This window comes from Ursus arctos, unplaced genomic scaffold (assembly GCF_023065955.2).
Source record: "Ursus arctos isolate Adak ecotype North America unplaced genomic scaffold, UrsArc2.0 scaffold_27, whole genome shotgun sequence".
NCBI lineage: Eukaryota > Metazoa > Chordata > Mammalia > Carnivora > Ursidae > Ursus > Ursus arctos.
This window is the reverse complement of record NW_026622952.1, coordinates 30,335,132-30,351,622: the sequence shown is the minus strand read 5'-3', so window position 1 is coordinate 30,351,622 and position 16,491 is coordinate 30,335,132. Positions and strand designations below refer to the sequence as shown.

The 16,491-nt window shown below is 38.0% G+C and overlaps 1 pseudogene; it reads left to right on the top strand.

The window, feature by feature from the left end:
• Nucleotides 1–1,284: 1,284 nt before the first annotated feature.
• On the top strand, nt 1,285–2,296 carry LOC113262022 (STAM-binding protein-like; annotated as a pseudogene).
• Nucleotides 2,297–16,491: the final 14,195 nt, after the last annotated feature.

The following is a 16,491-nucleotide window of genomic DNA, read 5'->3' as shown; positions in this document are numbered from 1 at the left end:
ATAGAATCCACTGTGACAGAAAACAGAGGAGCATTGCCTAGGACTGGGGCTGGAGGAGGATCGGCTGGGAAGGTGCAGGAAGGAATTTTTAATGTGATGGAAACATTCTATGTTCTGATCTGGGCAGTGCTCACACAGGTGCAGACGTCATCAAGACTTACTGAAATGCAGTCTTCAGTATGCATGCCCTTTACACAAACTATATTGCAACAAAGTGTGTTAAAATAAACAAAAAAGGAAACAACAGAAAGAACTGTCAGATTGACCCAGGGTGGCAAAAGCAGTTTCAGGTAGGAAGGGGTTGAAAGGTCGAAGTTATCGGGGATAGGAGGCAGGGTGATGCAGTTTTCAGGAAAAGCCTGTTAGGAAATGCTCCCGAGAGTGAGAAGTTGATCTGCATGATTGTTATCCTCAAATCTTCTGAAAGAAGTAAATGTTTTCCCTCTGAGACTCAGTAAGGAAGGAAGAAGAGTCAGGCGGAGCGAGATCTTCCCCTGCTTAGACGACTCCTTTCCTCACACCCGAGCGGCAGCTGGACTCAGGCGGGAGCGCAGGTTTCCTGAGTCTTGCTGTGGGGCTCGGGCCACTGTTCCTCGTGCCGCCCACGCACCGCGGTCCACGCGTCACGTGCAGCAGAATTAACACCCTCCCCCCACAAAGATGAGAGTCCCAGTCTTGCCACCTTTCAGCTTTGTGACCGTGGCCACGTTACTTCAACCCTGGTTCAGTTTATTTTTGGTGACCGAGAATTCTCCATGCGAGTGTTAAAGGAGGGAGCGCGTGTCAGGTGCCTAACGCAGTGGCTGGCACGTAGACAGCGTCACATGAATGCACGTGTTTCCAAACTGCGGCGATAAAAGCAAGATCTTTAGTTCCGTTCTTCTTAATCACTGTTCTGTATCTCTTATGTTTTGTGAGAAATGTACAAATCGAATTGGTTCTGCCCCTCCTCCATCTCAGCTGGTGTTAGGAGTCAGGAGAAGTGGTAGAAAGTCACCCGCCTTTCTTGTGTAAGCCCTGAGTTGGTTTCAGGCAGAAAAAACCCGAACTAAGTGTAATTTTCTGATGAGAATCGTGGTAGTCTTAACAATGATCCCCGAAGACCTCCACACCCCAGTCCCAGAATCTGTGAATACTCTGCCCGGTAAAAGGAGGCTTGCAGGTCTCATTAAGTTACGGATCTTCAGATGGGGAGATCAGTTTAGATTATCCAGGTGGATTCAGTGTAATCCCAGGTCCTTATAAACGGGAAGCAGGCAGTTCAGAGCCCTGGTAGGCGGCGTGATGGTGGAATCGGGAGTTTCGGGTGGTTTGAAGACAGAGTCACGAGCCAAGAAACACAAGCAACCTAGAGACGCTGAGAAAGGAGAGAAAGGAATTCTTCCCTGCAATCTCCAGGGGGAATGCGGGCCTGCCAAACATCTTGACTTCAGACTTCTAACAGTAAGTTAACTTACCTTTGTTATCTTAAGGGACTGAGTGTTGTCCGTGGGGGTAGAACTTCTTGGTCCTGACGTGTGACCATGGAGAGGTGAGCCTTCTGCCCGATGAGCGGGTGAGGGCTCTCTCCCAGACGGTTAGGTAGCGCAGTGGAGAAAAATGAACACATTCCACCTTGATGGTACTTCTGCTCTGGAGCCAAGATTATCCAAATGACATCCGTTTAGTCTAAGGAAGGCAACATTGAGCATGCCTTCGTTCTTTATAACAAAATATATCGTGCTCTTTTTTTGAGAAATGACCAAAGCATGAAGATTACAATTCAGCTGTCATTCCTGAAAAGAAAGACACAGTAAAGGTAAAGGAGACTTCATTTCCCAAAGCAGAAGAGCTGAAGGCAGAGCTATTAAAACAATATACCAAGGAATGTGTAGAATATAATGAAGAAGAGAAGAGGGAAGCAGAAGACCTTGCCAGGAATGCGACCATCCTGCAGGAAGGAGCTGGAGAAGCAGCAGCAGTTAGAGAAGGAACAGTTCCATGCCTTTGAGGAGACGATCCGGAACCAGGATCTGGGAAATGAAAGACTGGAAATTTTGCAGGAGTTTGGGAAGGTGGACCCTGGCCTAGGTGGCCCCTCTGGTGCCTGACTTGGAGAAGCCCTCCCCCATCACGTTCCCCACGGCACCCACGCAGCCTGTGGGCTGTAATAACCGCTGTAAGGCCTGCCAAGCCACCCGTGGTAGACAGGTTCTGGAAACCTGGAGCACTAAGCAACTCAGAAAGCACTCCTGTAATTGCCGGACTGCTCCACGTGGTGGCTCCGCATGCGGTTTCCACAGCTAGCAGGTGCTGACCCTTCTCTTCTGTAGCTGCAGCCATGGGACCATTGTGGATAGAGCAGAGACCATCACAGACCTCCCACTAGAATTTGACTCCAACACCCCCCAGGAACTATATAACCATATTTGTGTACTGTAGCCACTGAATTTAAACTTTCCAAAAAGCTCTGGAATCTTTTTTAGACAGAATTGAAAGTATCACCTGGGGGAGAATGGATTTTCTATTTCTGGTTTGAAAAAAAAGAAATGGCTGTATTTTTTTTTTTTTTCCTTAGGCAAGTGTGGAAAATAGCCTGATCATGCTAAGACAACTTTTCAGTCTTTCTGCAACTAAAACATTAAGTTGAAAGAATGGTAAAACAAATACTTACATACCCTTTGTTCTAGGTTCACCAGTTAACTTTTTTTCTCTCCACTGTCCTTCTAATTTCTCTGCCAACTTGTTTATTGTTTACCTTTGGAATTAAGGGCATCTATGCAGAAATTTGGAAGCCATTTAGAAAATCTTTGAGTTTTCCTGTGGCTTATGACAATATTAACGAAGCTTATTACACATTGAGAGACCGTTCACTGTGTCTGACCAGATGGTGAGGCTTGAAAACCCTGAAGAATGGTTTTTGTCGGGGAGTAATATTATTTAACGAACTTCAGGAAATTTTTTCCTCTACAAAAAAGTAAAAGGAGGGGGGTACTGTCTGTGGCAATTTGTTGCAGCCATTGGAATCTGCTATGGGTATGTTGGAAGATGGGTGAAGATCCACGAATTCTCTGAAGAAGTCTCTAGGGTCACCTGGAACCTAAGACTACATTCCTGATCCAGTTTCCCTGAAGCTGCTCACTATTATGGCCCCTTTAATTGGAGGTTTGAGATTCAGTGACCATCTCTTCCCCCACCTTTCCTCCCTCTAGGTTGAGAGGAAAAGGCCTCTCTCTCTCCTGCCATCAGACAACTGGCAGTATAACAACCATATTGCTTTTAACTATTCATTTTTTTTTTTTAAAGTATGTGCTGTTGGTTACAAGGGTCTAGTTGAACTAGCCATGGAATGACCCAGGGCAAACTTCTCATTTCTAATGGGATAAACATAAAGTTCTGTGTTTTACCTGCAGCTAGAAAGAGGAAGGGAATGGATTTTTTTTTCTCTACAATCTCTAACACGTTTATACTTAGAGGCCACTTGAGACTTAAGAAGGAAAAGGTGGGATAGTTTGTTAAGAAAAGTGAAATTAAAATTAACACATGCCACATCATTCTAGACAGTGAAAGTTATTTACAGTAACAACTACCTTTTAGGAAGAACTGTTCAAAGGATTGTAGTATATATTTTGCTGCCTTGCAAGTTATTTGAAAGAGCTGAATGTGTTCAGACTAATGATTTTTGAGACAAACCCTGCAGGTTGAATCACTTTAGTGATAATAAAACCTTCACCTCCATAACAAGCTTTTGCAATGATTATAATTTACAAAGGCATGGTTTACAGACAATGCTGCATTTAAAACCATTTTGAATTTTTTGTTCTAAATGTAAGAGGAAGGGTAGAAGAAACAGTCCTTTAAGTATTTTTAAATGAAGGTAGATGGAAATTCTTGAAAGTACTTGTTTCAAGGTACTTTCCTGAAAGATGAGGCTACAAGACTTCAAAACACTCAATCTTTTTTTTTTTTTTTAAGATTTTATTTATTTATTTGACAGAGAGAACGACAGCCAGCGAGAGAGGGAACACAAGCAGGGGGAGTGGGAGAGGAAGAAGCAGGCTCCCAGCGGAGAAGCCTGACGGGCTCGATCCCATAACGCCGGGATCACGCCCTGAGCGGAAGGCAGACGCTTAACGACTGAGCCACCCAGGCGCCCCCAAAACCCTCAGAATCTTGATCTCGGACAGTTTCTCAACTTCTGCAGGTTGAGAGAAATCAATTGGAAAGCTTTTAGAGTCTATGGGCACCTTATTCTTAGCGCCAGACATTGGCTTAATTGGTTTGGGGTGTGGCCTGAGCAGGTGTTAAAGCTTATTTCTCCCCAGGTGGTTGTAATAGGCTGGCCTGCCTACCTTCCTGCTTTTCTTACCAAGATCTATAAACTGGCTAGGCTCCATCCTTACCCTAGGCTATGCCCGCTCTGTCAAAATGAAGTTGGGCTGGCTGAGCCTTAGGGAGCTTGATGTTCAACATGATACTCCTGCCTCTGTGAAACACAAGCACTAGCTTAGCCTAAGCCTGAAACACAGAATGTTTGGCTCAATATCTTATAAACGAAGTATTCCCTAACTATCTGAGACCCCTGCCATCAGTTTATCTTCCCATAAAATTAGAACCCTTCAAAGGTGAATAAAGGACCTAACAGGAATTCACTGTGAGGAAAGTAAAATGGCCAATGCATTTGGAAAAATCCTCAAGTTAATCACATATTTAGAAACTGAAATTTGAAAAAACTCATTGGCAAAAATCCAAGTCTGACCATAACAATGATAGGAAAATGTACTGTCCTATATTACTGGTAGAGGTGAGAATTAGAGGCTTTATAAGAAAAATTGGCAATTTCTAATAAAATTAAAAATATCTGATTCAGCTACTTTAAATCTGTATGTAAAATCTTTAATTTTTTGATAAAAATGACATGTAGAAATCTGTTCACTCTACCAGTATCTGTAGGAGCAAATGAGGGAAGAAAAATTATTAAAAGCAATACCTATGCCGCACAATTGGGAAAAATAGAATACTATTCAGTTAAAAATGTATTTAATCAATTCTTTTATCTAGTACAAAATGCAAGCTCTTGAGTAGAAAACAAGATGAAGTTGAACGTGGTGTTATAATTCTGTAAACAGAAGATATGAAGTTATATACATGCACAAACGTTACTTACATTCCCCATAAATATTGTCAAACTCTCTACTTAGTAACAAATCTTGTTGATTTGTTAGATAGATACATATCAGATAGATAGATACATATCAGTAGTACTATTGTTACTTTTTTTTTCTTGATCCATCCCAAATGGCCTTATTCTCACCTCTGTTGAAATCCCTGTCAGTGTTAGTTACCTTCATCTTGTCAAATGCACCAATCTTTTCCTAGTTCTTGACTGACTTTTCACTAACACTTCTTATCATGCTTGTTTCTACCTTATTGCAAGATACTTTAATTTCTCACTGGGAAACTGGAACGGTCTTCTAAAATGTGTGACATTAGTTTCTCAGCAGAGAAACTCAGCAGAGAGGGGGGTTAAAATACTAGTGGCTGAAAATTGGCTAAACATGAGGATAACTACATATTCAGAGAAAAATTTAAAAAAATTAAATAGAACCTCTCCAAGGTACAGATGAAGTGATGAAGATAAATTCTTTAAAGCAGTTAGAAAAACTACAGATGGAAGAGCAAAAGTGAGACAGTAGACTTTTCAGAAAATATTTAAGGGAAAGGATAATTAATGACTTTTTTGATTTACTGAAAAAGTGCTAATCTATAATTTTATACTAAGCAAGCCTAGATCTCAAATAAGTGTTGGGGGGGGTGCTGAGTCAATAGGTCTGAACTATAAGAAATGTTAATCTCTTCTAGGAGAAAGAAGAAAAATCCTGATATAATAGGATCTTCAGTATCCACAAAACAGAACACCAGGAAGCATAAATATGTAAGTAAACATTAATGACCTCTTTAAAATCTTATTGTAGTAAAATATACATAACACAAAATGGCCCACTGTTACTATTTTAGACTGTTTTGGGTCATTAAGTACATCCACACTGTTGTGTATTCATCAAGCCATCACTATCACCCATCCACAAAACTTGATCTTACAAAACTAAAACACTTTACCCGTTAAAAAATGAATTCCCCTTAGAACTGCTTTTGCTGCCTCAAAGATTTTGGAACACTGTATTTTCGCTTTCATTTGTCTCCATGTATTTTCTTAATTTTCATTGATGCCTTGGTTTAATAGCCTGTTGCTTAGGCTCCAAATTTTTTTTTCTCCAGTTTTTCTTATGATCCATTCCTTGTTTACTATTATTGTGATGGGAAAAGATCCTTGATAGGATTTCAGTCCTTTTAACTCCATTGAGACTTGTTTTGGGGCCTAATGTGTGATCTTTCCAGGAGAATGTTACATCCCATTCTTTCCTTCCCCCTGAGAACTACAGAACTTTCAGGAGAACTCCCTCCAGGTGTCTGCGTCAAGAGACCTGACCTAACTCTACCGTGACCTCTGGCAGCATAATGTTGTGTCTGTAGGATGATCCCAGCCCTCCTCCCTCTCCCCTATTCTGCATCACCAACAAAATGTCTCCCTGGGAAAGCTTAGCATTTCCAGGAAATTTAACTATTTATTCTAATCAACACCTAATAATTTTCCCTGCCCTTCTTTTCTTCCAAGATTTCACTAAAAACTCATAATTTGGTAGGTAGGTATCTTTTGAACTCAGAGGCTCGGTCTTGAAGACCTGAGAACCATTCCTTTGAGATGAAATCTTTGGAAGACCAAGACTTTAACCTTCTTGTCCAGGTAACAGAGCGGGCCTCACATTGATATTGACTGACTGTGTACTTGTTCACTTCTCTCCCTCTATTGAACCCCTTGTACTGCCACATTTCTCCTCCACCCTCTATATCCCCCACATCACCTCCACACAAACTGGAATGGAACAAGGCCCTTTCTCGTACTTTCAGTAGTTGCTGAACAAAATTGGTTTATACCACATTAACTATTGTCTGGCTGTGTTTATCCTTGACACCCCTGCCCCTGGCAACCACTGTTGTGCTTTCTATCTTTGAATTTATACTAGGTACCTCCATAAGTGGGATAATTGAACATTTATACTTTTGTTACTGGCTTATATCTGTTAACATAATGTCTTCAAGTTTCAATTATGTGCTAGCATGCAGAATTTCCCCTTTTAAGTCAGTAATACTCCTTATGTGTATTTATCACATTTGTTTATCCATTACCTGTCTTTGGATACTTGGTTTGCTTCTACATTTTTGCTATTGTGAATAATGCTGTTATAAACAAGGATGTACAAACAAAAATGAAGGTGACTGCTCTCTGGTGTTTGGGGGTATATGCACAGAAGTTGAATTGCTGGGACATATGGTATTTCTATTAGTTTTTAGACCAACTGTTGTATTTTTCTCAATGGCTTCATCATTGTACTTTCCCATCAAGAGTGCACAAGGATTAGAATTTTTCCATGTTCTTCACAATATTTGTGTTTTCTTTTTTGTAGTATTCATAGTAGATGAGAGTTGGTATCTCAGTGTGGTTTTGACTTGCATTACCTTAATGATGTTAGACATCTTTTCATGTATTGGCCATTTGCATATCTACTTAGGAGAAACGCCTATCTAATTTCTTTGCACATTTTTTAAATCATATTTTCATTTTTGTTTGAGTTACAAGGAATTGATATCAAGAATATATAAGCTATCAGACATGTGATTAGCAAATATTTTCTTCCATTAAGTAGGTTGCCTTTTCATTATGTTACTAGTGTGCTTCACACACACACACACACACACACACACACACACACACACACACACAAATCTATAATGTTCAATCTACATATTTTTGTTGACTATGCTTTTTGGTCCTATCTAAGAAATCAGTTAAAAAAAAATCTATGGTCTTAAAGCTTTTCCCCTATGTTCTAAAGAGTTCTATGGTATTAGCTCTTAAATCAAGGTCTTTGTTCCATTTTGAGGTAATGTTTATATATGGTATAAGGAAAGGGTCCAACTTAATTACTATTTTTTTTTCATGTGGATATCCAACTTTCCCATCATTTGTTGAATGATGAACCTTGTCAAATCAGTTGACCATATATATGAGGTTTTATTTTTGGGCTCTCTATTGTACTTCTCTACGTGTCTGACCTATGACACTGCTTGGATTACCACAGCTGTTTGCTTGTTTTTTGTTTTTTAGCTTTACCTTTGTAGCAAGTTTTGCCATCAGAAAATGTAAGACCCTCAGTTTTGTTCATTTACAAGATTGTTGTCACTATTCAGGGTCCCTTGAGATCCCATGTGGTTTTTTGGATAGATTAGTCTTTCTGTCAAAAGCCCTTGGGATTTTGATAGAGCTTGCATTGAATCTGTTGATCATTTTGGGTAGTATTGACATCTCAGCAATATTCTTGCAATCCATTAATAGAAGATGCCTTTCCATTTGTACAATCCTTAGTTTCTTTCAACAAGGTTTTGGTATTTTAGCATGCAAGTCTTCTGCCTCCTTGCTTAAGTTATGCCTAAGCATTCTTTCTGATATTATAAATGGAATGGTGACCTTCATTTCCTTTTTAGACTGTTAATATATAGAAATACCACTTTATTTTTTTTTTTTTTATCCAGCACTTGACTAAATTCTAAAAGGGACTTTTCTCACATATGTAACATTTACAGATGACATGACCTTACATGTAAAAAGTTCTGAACAGGTAATTTCATCTGAATGCCTTTTTTTTTTTTAACTGCTCTGACTAGGACATCTAGTACTACGGTGATGGAAGTGGCAGAAAAGGCACTCATTTTGTTCTATATTAAAAAGGTTTAACATGTGAACATTATAATTAGCAATTGTAGGTTTTATAGCTTATGTAAATGCAAAACATAACAGGAATATGACCAAAGGAGGGGGAAATAGAACTACAAAGTTGTAAAGCTGTTGCTGTGCATGTGAAAGCTATATAATTGAAGACACACTGTACCTATTTTAAAATATATATTGTAAACCTATAGCAAACAAAATTTATCAGCTTGTTAGCTGCACTTCAGAATTTCTTCTACAAGAAGGTAGAAAAAGGTGGAACAGTAGTTAACAAAAAAGGGGCGGTGACAATTTTAAAGATAACTATTTCAATTATATTAAACTGAAATGGCCTAATATTCCAACTAAAAGATTGTCAGGTTAGATTAAAAAAACAATTGTATCCTCTCTCCCAATACTCCTTTTATGAGCAAAAGACATTTGATAGGTTAAATATGAAAGCTGAAAGAATATAACAAGTTATTAAGTAATATTTGACTAAATTAAAGTTATGTAGACTTCAGGAGAAATACTACAAAGGATATGCAGGATCATTTCATAAAATTGTCAGTTACAAAGAAGCTACTAAAAACTGTATATGCACAAAATAAGTGTGAGGAGAAAATTGAGTAGAATTATAAAGAACCAGACAATTCAGTTACAAGTGAGGAATTCAACACTTTGCAGTTCATACACAGACAATGACCCTGAAAATACGGTGGGGGAAAATCTTAAAGTAACTCTGCCTATTTAAGGCTTATGGAATAATCTGTCAAATAGCACAAAACACTTTTTTCAAGGCCCATCAAATTCACCAAAATAGCTCATATTACTTGAAACTAATGTAACATTGCTGTGTCCTCTACATTTGAATTAAATAGATAGTAAAAATGTGTTCTGAGCTATACCATAATTTTAAAAGGAATAAAAAATGTTCCCTGAACATCTTCGAATTACACTAGAAATCAAGAATACAAAGATAATCGTAAAAGCACCAAAGGGAGGGAAATAACACAGTACGTTTCTAAAAGATTCATTGGTCATAAAAATTAAAACATTTTTAAATGTCCTTTTTAAACTAAGATGTACATGACAACTTCTGGGATGCAGGTAAAGTGGTGCTTACAGGGATATTTATAGCATTAGATTAAAACAGAAGAAGGTGTCAATGATGTCAATCATTGATGTCAATTTGAACCATACGAAATTAAAGCACACAGAGTGAACTAAACACTAGATGAACAGAAGAAAAATATTAAAAACCAAAACACAAAATAAAAGCTAAACAATTAATGAGACCAAAAACTGGTTCTTTGAGATCAACAGGCACAATTGCCGATACCACCAGAGTTGTCACGGATATTTGAAACAAAAGTCAGCAAACTATATAGCATTTGGGCCTAATCCAGCCTGAGCTTGTTCTCTAAAGTTTTGTTGGAGCACAGCCATACCCATTTATTTTCATGTTGCCCGTCACTGCTTTTGCACTGCAATAACAGAGTTGATAGTTGTAAAAGAATTAGGGTGCACAAAGCATAACATTATTTGGCACTGTATAGAAAGTGTGCTAATCCGTGTGTTTAATAAGGAGCGTTATATACAAATTTCTACCAACTTTACTAAAAACTGAGGTGAAATGGGCAAATTTTCAGAAAGGCATTAAACTAGTATATCATTATAAGACCTTAACCTGACTTTTATCACAGACCGATCCACAAGAGAACTTCTGAGTAGTTAAGGTCTCTAATAAAGGAGTACTATCAACTCTATAGACACAGACAGGCAGACGCACAATACAGTATAACCCATTCTAACTCCTTTTTGGAGGCAAAATTATCCTGATACTAAAATAAGAGCTAAGACTATACGAGAAAGGAAAACTACAGACCAATTCCTCCCAAGCACATAAACCTAAAAATCTTGAACATTTTAGCAAATCTGATCCAATAATGTAAAGAAAAGATAAATGGGGTTTATCCCAAGAATGCAAATTTGGCTTATTTGAAAATCAATGTCACTCACCTTAGTAAATGCAGAGGTAATAGGTGTCAAAATTCAATCATCCTTGATAAAATTCTTAAGTTAGCATTGGAAGGAAAAATCTTCAACTGATATAAAGGATTTACATTGTACTTTTTAGTAAAAAACTAAATGCCCTCCCTGTAAGAACAGGCAAAGATTTCCCTTTTGTTCCTTATATTTGCATTGTCTCAAAGGCCCTAGCTATTGTAATAGAGGCAAGGCAAAGAAAAATGAATTGACATTGGAAAGAAATTAAAATGTATCCATTTGCAAGTGACATGATCTCCTGAGTACAAAATCCTACTATTACATGTATCTATAATACACACGCGCACACACACACTCACTCATAAAAATGTTGCTGGTGAAACTAAGAAGTCTGTAGGATATAAGGTCAATATGGAAATCTCGATGGTATCAACAAACCACTGGAAACTGAACTAAAAAATGCCATTTATCATCAAATGACAAAGTGCTTAGGGGTACATTTCAGAAAATATGCTCGAGTTGTACAATGAAATATTGCTGAGAAAATAAGGTATAAATAGATGGAGAGCTATCCGAATTCATAGCCCGAAAGACAATATCCTAAAAATTTTTATTCTCCTTGAATCGATCTTTAGTTTTAGTAAAATCCATATCCATAACCCAGGAATATTTTTTTTTCAGAAATTGACAAACTGATTCTAAAATGAGGTAATAAAAATTATCTCTAATAACCAAAACAATTTAGGAGTTAGTTGGAAGATCCACGGTACTCAATTTCCAAGATTCACTATAAATGTACAGCAACTTCAACAGTTGGGCATTTGTCTAAGGATAGACACAGATCTATTTTTAGTTTGCTGGCTTTCCTTGTGAAAGCTTAATCTGTTAAACACTTAAATCAGGTTAAAGATCGAATACTTCTGAAGACTGCCAGTACAGCGGATATAATTCTTCATTTGGAGCCAAGTGTCCTTGACGAGGTATGTGCTCTTAACGCACAGATACCAGGTTGGCGGAGATTCTTTCTTTCCCATGTGGTGCCCTCTCTTTCAGGGTTTTCACTTGCTTGATTTACCAAGCCCCACACAAGAATCACACACACGCTGTATCACTGCAAACTTGCCAGTCCCGCCCTTCTTGACTTCAGTCCTCATCCCATAACTGCTCCTGGCCTAATTTGTTTTCTATGTCACATTTTCTTTGGAAAAATTCAGGTTCCTGATTGGATTCTTCAGAGTTTTTCCTCTGCGGGGTGTCCGGTTTGGTACATCTGGCCTTGAGGGATCCTAAGTAACAATCTTCTTGATATGGACACTGGAGTGAAAGTGAGAGAGATTATTAATCATTAAAATTAATGAGTGGGAGTCCATCTCCTTTCATTTGTGGTGGTGGACATATTTCAAGGAGAGAGTAGCTTCTTTCTCAGGAAAATGCTTTCAGACCAACCAAGAGATGAGAGATCAATTTATCGCCAATTGATAAGATGACTTATCTTGGCAATTGGAAAGAGAAGCCTAAGATATCCAGGGTCTCTTGTAGCATATTCATAGAACTTAATTTTTTTTCTACCTCTACACAATTGCTTTTATCTAGCCCTCACAATTTACATTATTGACCTTGCAACTGAAATATTATTGAATTGAATAAGCAGGCACTGTAGACATTTATAATCACCAATAGCTCTAATAATCACACTTAAGTTTTGTATGATACATGGCAAATTTTAATAGGCAAAACAGTCACTTGAAATAGCCATATTCAACTTTAAGGAAATTTAATAGGTTAAAGTATCTATGAACAATTATCAAAGGAAATATAAAAAATAAACATGTGTTTCTAGTAACATGGCAGACAAGCTCTCTACAAGCTGGGCTTCCACATCCTAACACAAACATCCAGAAATGCTATTTAAGTGCTGCTAGTGTGGAACTGGAAACCGGAGCTGTCAGATGAAGCTGTAGATACAGGGGAGCCTCTGCCAATCTTAGTAACCAAAAGGCTTGCATTTTAATGATCACGTATGGAATGAATGATGAGCCTTGGATTCTAGACAGAGTATTAAGTTGGGAATGAGCTTTTTGCACATCATGAGGGCTATCTAAAGCAATGATTTTTCCCTCTTTTTTCATCCCACAGTGTGACAAAAACTTATAAAATCACACTGGTATCAACAGATGTGGCTGTTGGTACTGGCCTGTAACCCATTCCACATGAGGGCATACTGATTGGGAACCTCAGTCTTACTGCACCACTTACTGAGGGACGAACCAGGAAAAATACTTCCATCTGGCAAAATGAGACTAGTAGGAAGGTTAGGCTGATTCTACTTTTACTGGAGCTGGAGAGGAGAAACTCACTTGAGAATTTATAACCAAAGATTACTTTCACATAGTTTTAGGGCTCAAATTTGTAAAAATGTATCCTTAGAAGTTAGCACAGTGGGGCTTTTGGCAGATGGAAGCGCACATTCTCCGAAAGGACATAACCTCAGCCCAAATCTTCAAGGATTTTCCGAGATTAGTCACCACCAAATAGTTGATGATAAATGCTGGTTGTAGCATGTGATACCATTTACATAAAGTTGAAAATTTTAGAAACCAATGCTATTTACTATTCAGGTATAGTTTCTAACAACATAAAAGTTGTGCATGGGCATTGCATTAAACAAATTGAGGATAATGGTTTGTTGCAGGCAGAAAATTAATGAGATCTGGAAAGTAGAGGTACACAGGAGGTGTTTGAGCCGTATTTGTAATATTTAATTTCTTAGTTGTTAGGTATCATGTGTTCTTTCACTTTTATGTGCATTAAGTAACATTACAAAAATATTAAGCAATTTTAGAATGAGCGTTTGTCTCTCTTTCTATGGAAGTGAAAGATAACCTACTGTGATGGAAGCAAAATGTTGGTAAGAACCTTCATGATCCAAGATAGGATCTAGAAGTTGAGTTCTTTAAAGTTTAAGAGGATGGAATTTGTACAGTGAGGGATTAAGTGGAGTCACTGGTCATAAAATCAGGACAAAAGATGGTCAGGATTTCCTTGAAAAACAGTAGTGAAAACTATGAATAGTCCAAAGTTAGGTATACAGCAACCGAAAGAAGCAAAAGCGTGGGTGCAGGGCATGTTTTGTCCATAGCTCAAAGCAGCTGTCAGGAGTTAGGAGGTTAGTAGCAAACTAAGAATAAGGGCAAAGCAAGTGTAGAAACAAGGTCAAAATTGCACCACCAGTATCTACCCCCAAAGTGATAGGGCTTCTGTTTTAGAAGGCTGTCTTGAAATCGTGATGGAGAAACTAACCAGGTGTACTTGGCCAAGGCGAAGAACCATTCATCATTACAAATTATTAGCTGCCAGAAGTTAAAACTGAAGGGGCACTGGACATCCAGAGTGTAGAATGTGTTCTTAGAAATCTGAAAGGAAACTATCTCAATGTAGACAAAAGCCATAGAAGGTGGGAAAATTACCATCCAAAGAAATTGTCACTTGCTGTCTCAAGTATAACCTCAAACAACAAAAACCCTTTGCTGATTTAAGTAGAAAAGAAACATACTGCAAAACTATTAGGTAGTTCACAGTTTCACTGAAAAGCTATAGAAGTATAGGAGGCTTGATAGCAGCCAAAATAAACCATAACCAGAGAACTTGGAGTCAAGAGACTCATTACTTCTGTTGCAGACCACTTGATGCCATAGCCTCTTTTGAGCCAGCATGCTCTTCAGACTCTGAGATTTCCCTTACCCCGCCAGGAGCAGAAGATTTCTGAATAAACTATGTCAGAGCATAGTGGGCCTAACTGATAAACCATTCACCATTTAAAATAGAATTTCTTCCTTTCTTGAAACTCATGGATCTTTACTGGAACAGTTAATAGATATTACTTTTCCAGGCTTACTCTAGGTAACTTGAAAAATAAGGTCAGAGCTGAAACTGAATATGACATTTGCAAACTTCATAAATTTTGTGTTTTAATTGAGATTGTGTTAATGTCAGAAGCTGAGATCATATTGCCTTGGCTTTAGGCATAGCTAAATCTAGGGGGCTCAAATTCATCAAGACATTGAGACAGTTTGATTTGTGTTTTAAACTTTTTCTCCTGCTGCAGATAGACTACATCTTAACAGATGGACAGTTAAGGAATATGGTTTTTAGCAGCTGAAATTTATATTCACATCTCCACCCCAGTGGGGAAAAACATGTAAATACTCTTAGCAAAAAAATGTAGCAAGGTTTTTAGTATCTAATAAAACTGAGAAAATAGTATTCATGTTTATTTCCCTTTGTATAACTGGAGAGAATATTCACATGGAATTCTTCATACTGTTCATCTTTAATACATTCCATACTTGAATAAACTTACTAGACAATGGCCTATGAATTTTATAGGTACATATGAGGTATAATTGAGATGCAATAAAGTGCATACACTTAAAGCATATGTGATAAGATTTGACATATGTATACACTGATAAAATCAAAACAAGAGAGAAAGTGAGTACACAGTCCTCCAAAATTTCTCATGCCACTTTGTAATACCTTCTTCTACCTACCCATCTCTAGGCAACCAATGAATTCTTCTGTCATATAGAACCTATATGAATAGATTCACACCGTGTAGCTTCTTTCACCATACTTTGAGATTCATGCATGTTTTTATGCATATCAACTGTTTATTTTTTATTGCTCAATAATCTTTCATGTAAATATATGGCAAAATTTGTTGATCTAATCACATTCTGAAAATTTGAGTGGTTTTGGTGTTTATTAGAAATAAAATCTGTAAGGGCATCTGGGTGGCTTAGTTGGTTAAGTGTCTGACTTTTGATTTCGGCTCAGGTCATAATCTCAGGGTCACATCAGGCTCTGGGCTCAGTACGGAATCTGCTTATCTCTCTCTCCTCTGCTCCTCCCCCTGCTCTCTCTGTCTCTCTCTCTCTAATAAATATATAAAATCTTTTTTAAAAATCTGTAATGACCACTTGGTACTTGTATCAATTTTTGCATGGTTGTATATCCTTTCCTCTTGAGTAAATACCTAGGATTGGAACAGCTGGCTCACATAGTAGGAGTATGTTTAACTTTTAAGAAGCTCTTAAAGGGGCACCTGGGTGGCTCAGTTGGTTAAGCATCCACCTCCTGATTTTGGCTCAGGTGCTGATCTTGGTCATGGGACTGAGCCCTGGGTCAGGCTCTGTGCTCAGTGGGGAGTCTGTTTGAGATTCCCTCTTTCCCTCTACTCCTCCTTGCCCCCTCCCACTCTCTCTCTCTCTCTCAATAAATAAAATCTTTAAAAAAAAAAAAAAGGCTCTAAATTGTTACACTAAGTGGTTGTAACATTTTACAATCCCATCACCAGGGTATGAGGATTCTAGTCCTTCCACATTCTCCCCAACAGTTGGTATTGTCAATTTTTGTTTTTTTGGTTTTTTTTTAGTTTTAGGCAATCTAGAAGGTGTGGTGTAGTATATTGTGACTTTAACTTGTATTCACCTAATGACTACCATGTTGAGTATCTTTTCATGTACCTTTGCCATCCATATATGTTCTCTGGTGAAATACTGTTCAAATAATGTCTGCCTTCACAGTGGGTTGTTGCGTTATTCCTGAGGTTTTAGCATTCTTTATGTATTTTGGATACAATTCTTTTAATCAGACACATAACTTGGAAAATTTTT